The 10,000-nt window shown below is 39.2% G+C and overlaps 1 pseudogene; it reads left to right on the forward strand.

Annotated features, from left to right (window-relative positions):
- The window catches only part of LOC134002638 (trichohyalin-like), a 96,838-nt pseudogene that overhangs the window by 39,849 nt on the left and 46,989 nt on the right, over nucleotides 1-10,000 (forward strand).

Genomic DNA, 10,000 nt, shown 5'->3' on the forward strand with positions numbered 1-10,000 from the left:
TGGGGGTGGGGATGCAGGAGATAGATATTTCAGTGTAGGCTACTCAGACTGTTCGAGAGAATGAGATTTCATTTGCAGCAGGGACATTGAGTGATGACACTCATGGTGTGAGTCTGTCTGTGTGTGTCCACAATGTGTGCAAACGTTAATGGTTGAGTATTTGCACATAGAACGTACACCCACACACTGTTCTATACGTGTATGTATATGTATATATATATATGTGTGTGTGTGTCCTTTTGTGTGTTGTTCAAACTATAGATATAGTCACCTACAGTTTTTAGTGTGACATTAAGAGAGAATTGTGAGTCAAAAACCTCTTTTGTTAAATTGGAACAGTTGTGTTTTGCTTGCGTAATTCAACTGTGTGTCAGTTATCTCTTTAACATCAGTCTCCAAGCAGTAGAGCTCATTGGCAAATATCCAAATCACTACAAAACATACTACAGCAGTATACATTCACCTCCCTTTTCCATGGCCAACATGTACACACAAACACACATATTATATTGTATACTCAAACACAGACATCATTATCAACTAGCAGGAAACAAACACCACACAAAACACAACAGGCAATAATCATGCCTTGGTGAAAGTTAGACTTTTGCTGCAGTTTGTCTTTTAAACACAGCAACATGAGCATGTCTAACTGTCAAGATAGAAAATTTCACTGCAAATTACTAATGGTGTTATTCGATATTTTGCACCACATGTGTGGGTAATGATTTAGCCATGAATAGCATACAGTGGGACACACAGGCAGTAAATGGAAAAAAGATAACAATAACAATAACTCACCTCAGCCATCCCTAATATATAGGCTGATACACCATGTCATGGCTATATGACACTCGGGGAAAAATGAACTGTGGTTATCTGGAAATTAAAAAAAAAGGAACTGATTTAATTTTCAGCAGTAGCTGAAGGGGCTGGGGGAAGGGAGAGAAGGCGGACGGACCTGTGGACGGGGGAGGGGTGGGGGCGATGAAGATGGAGGAAATTAATCAGTGGTATCATCTCCATGGGAGTTTAGCTAAGCACCGACCTCAGCGCTTTAGTCAGCCTATGAGGGAGCTTCTATTGTAGCTGCTGCCATGACAAACCAAACCCACCAAATTACCATTGACACACACTTCCACACGAAGACACACAATAATCACATGCCAAACATAACAAGAACATCACCCTCAGACATGCCCTGTGTTATCAAAACATCCCACTGTATATTTGTGTGTATTTGTGTATGAGCATGGTAAGCCTAAAGAGAAATGTACATGCATACTGTGCATCCTGATGTGTATGGACAATATCTGTGTTGTCGCAGAGTTAGTCTGTCTTTTTAAAAAATGTATATCTATCACTGTTTTTTGAAAGAATATTCAGATTTTATTGTCTCATGAGGACAATTCCATGAAGTATCGCTCATAACCGATTCACCACTCAATCATTCAATTTGAGAGGAGACTTTTCTTCCACTGTAAAATATTCAAGCAAAACTAGAAGTGAGCTGACAGAAAATACCAAAGCTTTGACTCTCCTAACAGTGAAGGAATAAGAATCCCTGGCTCTGTTGCAGGCGAAGGCCAAAGTGAAGACTTTGCGGCGTGAGCTCAGTACCTTATTTGAGAGAGGGATGGAAGACAAAGAGACAAGGATTAAACTGCTAACTGAAGAATTTAATGGAGTGAGACAACAGGTGATTTAGTGAAAATACACACTTCAGATGCTTTTAGGATCCATTAAATGTAAATTGAGACTATTGACCCAATGGCAATACAAAATTCAAGAAGAATATTGTTGCTACTTATTGTGAATATGTATGTTTGAACCTACTGTCAAAGATCAAGGCCAGTCGCTTCAAAACAAGACAAACTTTTAGATTTGTTTTTGTGATATGTTGACACATGAACGTATAACACTGAAAAGCTATCAAATAAAAAAATGTATTGTATTGTGAAGCCTTAGCGAACATTTACTGGTTCACCCCTGGGATCCTATCAGCTAATTTAGCAATGCTTTATAGCGCTTCAATCAGTTTTCCACCCATTTATTTTATACCCTTTCAATTATACAGATTACCAATGCTGGTAGAGCTTATTGAGCTGTACTTTTGATTCAAAGGCACACCGGCCCATTGAGGCACAAGCACTGACACAGAAATACACACGCACACACACCCTCACAAAAACACACAAGTACACACTACTTGATCTGCATATCATTATGCTTTTGATCAAATGCCAAGGTTTCACTGAGAAAGACATCAGAGTCAAATGGAGCGAACATGTACACAACACCTGTAGGATTTGTGCGTGTGTGTGTGTGTGTGTGTGTGCTCGTACCCATGAGAGAGGCAGCTGTGAAATCTGCACCTGTTTAATTGAATTAGCCTTGTTAATGTATTCACACCAGCTGCCAAAAAAGCGTGGCATTAACGAGCTCGTTAGACCAATTAGTTAATTAATTGTCTGAATAGCAGCAGCTTCCCAAAGAGCTGCGTCTTCATTATCTGATGGCTGCCGCCTGTTTGATCATTGAATGAGAGCTGATAATGCATTACTGTCAGACTGTGCTCATGACTGTGTGTGCTTCTGTGTGTGTGTCTCCCTAAATGTCAACTATTCCTGCATATACGTGTGTGTGTGTCTCTGTTTGTGTGTGTCTATATATATATATATACATACATATACTGTATGTGTGGTTCTTTTAGAACCACAGAGACACAGGTGTGTGCATGAATGCTTGTACACTGTATACTTGTCTGTCTTTGTGTGGTATTCTCAGAATATGGCGGCCAATATCAGTGTGCATATTGCAGTGAAAGGTTATATGGGGGCCGTCACTCCCACAGGTAAAGACAGAGCAGTCCTCCTAGCCACTTTCTAATCTCTCTTTTATTAGAAGTTAATATCTCGCCTGCTCTTTCTCACTTCACACTCCCACCTGCTTAGAAATGGCCCCGCTCCATCTTTTTAATTCAATTATATTATCCACCCTCTCTCTCTTTCTCTGTGCCCATAACTCTGAAACTCACATCTCTCTCTTACACTCAATCTCTCTCTTTTTTCTCTCTGTCTCTTCCCATTTCATCCCTCCTTCCTTTGTCCTCAAACGTTCCATTTCTATTCGTAATCCTAGATGGAAGATAGACTTTGGCCAATCAAGGATTTGTGCAAGCTGCTCTCCCTTTCTCCTCTTCTCCACCTTGTTGGCAAAAACATACGATGGCTTGGAGGAGAGAGAAAAAAGGAAAGGAGACAGGAGGAGGAGAAGAAGAAAGAGGCGGAGGGCAGGACCCCAGGGGCGAAACTTTGATTGCTAAAGTAATGAGACTTGATCAGATTGAGGTCTCTCTCTCAATAGGGGCTCTACTAATATGAAAGTCCAAGGCTTAAGCACTTATTTGAAATAAAATCACAAATCTGATATTCTTTCTTCCGGACTTCCAGCCAAGGTCCTATACTCCCTCACTGGAGAATTAAGACTTCACACAGACCACATGGGAACTTTAATCATCTCTGATGGTGGCAGATTTGGAGATGAGAAAAATCACTGTAATGTATTAATTATGTAACAATATTATGGAGTTCTCAAAGTCAGTGCCATAAAGACCTTGGACTATAGCAGGGATTTTGACAGACACTGGGCTCTTTAACTAGCTGCCTGGTGGATAGATCCAACTGACCTATAGTGGATGCCATCATGGAAATGTTCATAAACTGGTATACAGATCATTTGAAAAGAATACTACATTAATAAGAAATTAGAATCAATATAATAAGCAAAAACTCTGATAGATACTCTGTAGATTAGTAAGCCATTCAACTGTTCTCTCTAATATTAATGTGGGTTTTATGATCTGAACATGAAGGACTGCAGGTGCAAAAAGTCATCACTATTTTATCTTAAAGACTGCTTCAGTAAGGTGAGAGTGATTATTACAGTGATGATTTAGAAACTTTTAAGACCATAAATATCACTGTGCTAATAAAACTCAAGACATTTAACTTTCCACCGGAAAAAATAGCAACATACTGTATTTCGCTTGCTGACATAGACAGACCCAGTCGGAAAAAAATCTTGAAGAAAAGTCCCTATTTTATTAGTCACTTTAATTTGCCTTTTTGTCCTCTGGGCACTTCACCATAGCGTGGTGGGGCTGTCATTGAGGTAGCATTCACACACTGCTGCATCAGCTATTGAAGCATTAGCCCTCTTATGTACTTGCTCACATTAGTTGGCTTACAGCACATACTTTTAACTAAGATGCCATAGGACAATCAGTATTTTTATTTAATAATATTTTCTCTCCATCTACTCTTGTACATAGTCAATACATAGTTAGAATCTAACATGAGCTTACTGACCTAGTTAATGTACCAATTCTGATGTGACACCTTGACTTAAATACATACAGTGAACATACCATTTTTACAGTTGAGATGTGAAAGCTGCTCTTGAACTGAATGCTCAATTTCTCAAACTGCAATCAATTCAGATACAACCATATAGTTACCAGTATGGTGTAGTGCATTCTTAAAGCATTATACACTTTCTTAACAGGACATGTTGTCTTTAAAATACTATGATACAGTATGTGTTTGGACTCTGGTCCTCTGTCTACAGTAAGCATATTTGCTCCATACCATTTCAGTAAGTCCCAAGAGGAAGTTGCCTTATCTTTAATTATATTAAATATTAAAAAGGGCACAGAATATAGTGTAATAGCCAATTGTGTAGCAGGGAAGAAAAACATGATGTAACACTGTTTTCCCAAGTCTTTTTCAGTTTCACATCCATGTGCATGATTATCAGTAGACCTATGTGAATGTGGATTGATTGAATTGTTAACTTTTTAGTCACACCCTCATTCTTTGTAGAAATAACTTAATGACAAAATAGCAAGACAGTGCTGCACAGAAGGCACAGTCCCAGTATACTGCACAAACCTCAAAACAACAACACATTGTACATTCACTTGGGCTTTGTGTACACATGAAAAGAGACTGTGAGAAACAATCATGTAATTTTCTTTGGAAACAGAATTTTGCACTTAAATACATTTCAGTTACAGCAGTGATTCAGGACGAGAAGACACTGCATACACAGGTTGGTCTAACTGTGTTCCAGTAAATATTGATACTGTGGAAATCAGGTAAATAATGCCTGCAAATATGCAAAGTTAACTTAGAGGTAATCTTGCATGAGAAGGTTTGGTTTTCAGAAAGTTGCCCTGCTTCTTTGTGAGCATTCAGTCACTGAGCTCAGAGTTTTTTAATCCTTCAAGTACCTTAGACTTAAGCTTATTTTGTTTAATGCACAGCCTCAATTATATGCTTTGCACACTTAAATATAATGATATGGATTCATGGTGGCAATCAAGGTTTTGGATATAATATTTGGATATACTGCACATGATTTCTTGTTTTATATCTAATGGAATGAACTGCAGTCAAAAGTAAGTCCAGTAAAAACAGTTGCAGCAGCTGAGTTCCAGTAAGATGTCATTATTTTAACTTACTTAAACATTGATGGTTATGATATTTAAAATGCGTAGCAAATGTGCTCTTTTGCTTCATAATCGTTTTTCATCTGAAATCCCTCTTGCACTATAGATGGGTTAGCATAAAGAAGACGAACTTTTGCCTACTTTTCTACTACTGTGCTTTTGCAATCTACCCGGCTTATCACCGAAATCCACACATTATTGTCTCAGTTTTGTAAAACTTATTTTATTTCCCAATAGTGACACTAAAAGTGGGGAAATTTCCAGTTAAAAGATTCATTTTAATTCAGTGTTGTAATATTGACGGCCCTATTGCCTATAATTGTTACCATCCATTAACCATGCTATGGATGACTGAACTGTATAAAAGACCACCTTTAGCTCACTGTTACGATACGTCAGATGATATAAATGCTGGATACTCTGGAGAGCTCTCTAAAGTAGGCAGGGGAGGCCTGTGTCAGTACCAAGGCACATGTCCAGAACCACAGTCTGCTGTTAGAGGAGACAGCGGGAGAGTTTAAGAGATTATCAGTAGTTAAGAAGAATACTGCACTTTAAGAACCCTCTATGTGTGTGTTTGAGTGTGTATCGCATGCGGTTATATCTTAAATCATCATGTCTGACAAAAATGTGAAAGGCTGTGCGTACTTGCACATGCATGTGCATATAAAAGTGTGTGTGTGTGTGCGTGTGCGTGTGTGTGTGTGTGGATATGTAAATGTAAATGTGTTTGTGCGTGTGTGTTTACATGTGTGTGTTGACTGTCTGCGGAGCCTCCTTACTAATCTAACACAGGGCTCATTTAACACAGTGCTAATGAATAGGGGCTTTGATTTGGCAAGGGGTTCTGAACCACAGGCCCACACACACTCACATTCATGCATGGGGTGAGGAGTTCATCCCCTGTCTGCTTCCTTAGAAATAATTAGTCTCTTTCCCCCAATAATTACTCAAACACAATTTATTTACAGTAACACACAACAACAGTTATTCTGTTTTAGTTTTCAAGTATACATAGATAATGGTCATGTGCTTTATTCTGCCGTGCTGCATACATGCATAGATGGTGAGTTACAATTTCCATTTTGGAGGTTTACAGTAAGAGTATGGGTGTGTCCATTTTAGACAGACAATGAGGGTTAGACTAAAAAGTATTTTTTCCAGACAAAACGCCAGAGACTAGAGGATGTAATACGCATGATAAAACATGTTGAGGTTTTTCCACTTTAAATTACTATATCTTTGGTACATCTGCCAATATTATCGGACAGACTATTGAGATCTGGTGCACACAAGAGACCATCTTTCACAAGATCTTTGGCACAGGATATTTTATTGTGCACACCCAATGGATTAAAACAAAACAAAACAAAAAGAAAAAAAAAATTAAAGGGGATTGTTTTCTTCTTCTGGGGCTCTACTTGAGTGTCTTTGCATGATTTACAGTTTTAAAAAATCTCCCTAATTTATCTCAGACTGGCCCTTTACCCAGCCCTTCAGTTTAGCTTCTGTCTGACACAGGCCATTTTACCATCTTTAAGGACCCCCTCCCGGTGAGCCCACCCTGTTCTGATTGGCCAGCTATGTCTTTGAAGAATTTAGGCAGTCTAGGAGGCTACCAACCAAGCCTAATTTTTTCCCACCCATATTCATAAAAGACCCACCCTACGCTGCCTCTGATTGGCTAGTACTCGTTGGTTAGATTAAGTGGGTTAGCTTTAGGCATGAGGAATGAAATCGTTAGGGTTATTGGGAAAATATCAGAGCCAATCAGAGGGACAGAGACAGTGGGTCTTCATGGAATGTGGGTGTGAAAAAGAGAAGGATTTCATTTATTTTTCTCATGGAAACTTCTCAAATACATACATGTTTAAGCCTGAATGTAATATAAAATGCTAGTGGTCAACTCATGTAACAACCTTAGCAACAAAGGCTATGGAATGGATGGCCGTTGTGATCATGCATGTGCAATCTGTCATCATCATGAGGAGGAAGTAGAGGTAACATTGCAAATGTAACATTCAGAGCAGGGTAAAGCCTGGGCTTTTGACTTTCAGGGAGCTGAAGGTGTGTTGACCTCAAGTTTTAGAACTTCGACCATGTTTAACAGACCTCTGACATCGTAACAGTATAAAAAGTGACAGAAAATCACGGAAACCATCTTTTAAAAGCCAATGTGAGGGGTTCTGTATGGGGCAGCATTAGTGGCCATTATACAAAAAGTGATATGAATTTGCCCTATTTGTCCTACTTCACTTCTTTTGATATTTTGACACTTGTTCAGAATCATTGAAAGTGCTATCTCTAATGTGGATGAAATTAATAAGATGAAAAGATGCATCCAAGCACACTACTTTCATTTTACCTTTTGGTGTTTGCATAGATGCAAGAGAGGTACAATATACAGGCTGTAGTTGTATTGAAGATCAGAAAATGAATGAAATTAATGTATTGCATGCTAATTTGTGCTTTAACTGTATATGTGCATATACTTTACGCAGCATTCTGTTGCTTGTGCGTGCATGTGTGTGTATATGTGTGTGTGCGTGTGCCAGATGAAAGAAAAAGAGGAGCATGTGAGACACCTGGACCAGGACGTGGTCAGTTTGCAAGCCACACAGGACTCTCTGAAGAGAACCTTGGCTATGAAGGAGAAACACACACAACAGCTGTTCCAAGACAACACACAGCTTAAAGACAGCCTGGCTGCACTGCAGAGCAGAGTAGGTGACACACACACACACACACACACACACACACACACACACACACACACACACACACACACACACACACACACACACACATACACACACACACACACACACACACACACAGGAGGTAAGCTCTTCTTAAATAAGGAACAGAATTGGGCAACCTTCTCTAAATCAAATCCAGTCAGGTACATCGGGGAATTCTCCTCATTTTTTACTTCCTTCACAGTTAATCATCCGTCCTTCTTCCCCTCCTCCTCCGCCTTTCCTCTCTCACCCTCTCTCCATATTTAATAACTCATCGCCACCATCTTACCTCCACAGAGGGTTGGCTCGTTGTACAATAAAGAACCATGTTCGTATGAATATCACTTAGCAAAGAGAGGGACTAAGAGTGGGGAGGGGGGGGGTTAAATCTTGTTTTGTTTCTCTTTTGTTCATTAATGATTTTTCTTCAGATCTTTGTTTCTTTGTTTCTTTGTTTCTTTGCTTCTTGCTTTCTTGCTTTCTTTCTTTTTCTCTCTCATCTCCCTTGTCCAGTCTCGCCCTCACCCCAGTGAGAACCAATGGTAATGAATGGGAACATTAAAGAGTCACACGCATGATGAATGGAATGGCCTTTAGGTTTCTCTCGTTGTCCTTTCTCTCTCTTTCTTGTGATTCTGTCCCCCTCCCACTGTATTTCTTTCTCTCTTCTTCTCCTCCTCCTCCTCCTCCTCCTCCTCCTCTCGCCCCTCTAGGTATATCACAGTGGCACGTGGCAGTGATGTGTTTTAGGTTTAAATTAACCCATTTACTGTGTCCTTGACCAAACCGAGTCATTCATCTGCTACTAGTGTTTTAGTGTTGCGGTTGCTTGCCAAGCAACTAAATGAAGTACATTCAACATAAAAGCATGTTAGTTACTTGAAAGAGGGAACACTCGAAACACTTTCTCACATGCCGACTTTGTGCTCTTACTTTTCTACACTAACTTAATTTCCCTGTTACTGAATTGACGTGATGTATTTGGGACACAGCAGTAGTTTAAATGTGATCATTTTAAGATTGTGTTTCCTCATATCTTGATGTACTGGGGCTGACTTTGCATACTTGCTCCGTCAGGGATTTGAATCCAACTCAAATGTGTCTGTTTTTTTTTTTCTTTTCTTTTCTTTTCTCAATGAAAAACTTGTTTATATTAGAATTTAAATTCATTTTCCAGTACAAGAAATTTGTATTGGAAGGACTGATTTAGTAGGTAATGCACAGGACCATATACTGTAGGTCAAACATAGTGCTGACTAGAGACAAAACACTAGCATTTATGCATACTTTCACATCCTAACTATAATCAGTGACACATCAGATATTTTAAATAGCTTACATTGGTACCATTTCAAAATGTACTTGGATCTGTCTGCCTTTTCAGGATTGTGTATACATAGGCTTTGAAGCATGATTTCAGTAGACAGGGAAAATGTAGTAGCCTAGCTAAACATCTAGAGAGGGAACTTAACATTAAAGAAATATGGTGATTGCCAAGGATCAATGTTAATCAAAGCATATTGTTTCTCTTGTCTGATGGAGAGCCAGCAGTCAAAAAAAAGAGAGCAACTCGCGAGCCTTGCCCCAAGGTTTAAGAACCACTACAGTAGTCTAAAGTTAGGCCCTACAACTTTATGATTTGTAGACTTGCAGTTTTATTGCTCCTGACTCAAAGCAGTAACTGTAAGGTTCCCTAGCCTGGCACAATGCCTTTACGATGTTCCTTTTCACTGCCATGGAGATAGAG

This window comes from Scomber scombrus, chromosome 20 (genome assembly GCF_963691925.1).
Source record: "Scomber scombrus chromosome 20, fScoSco1.1, whole genome shotgun sequence".
Lineage (NCBI taxonomy): Eukaryota > Metazoa > Chordata > Actinopteri > Scombriformes > Scombridae > Scomber > Scomber scombrus.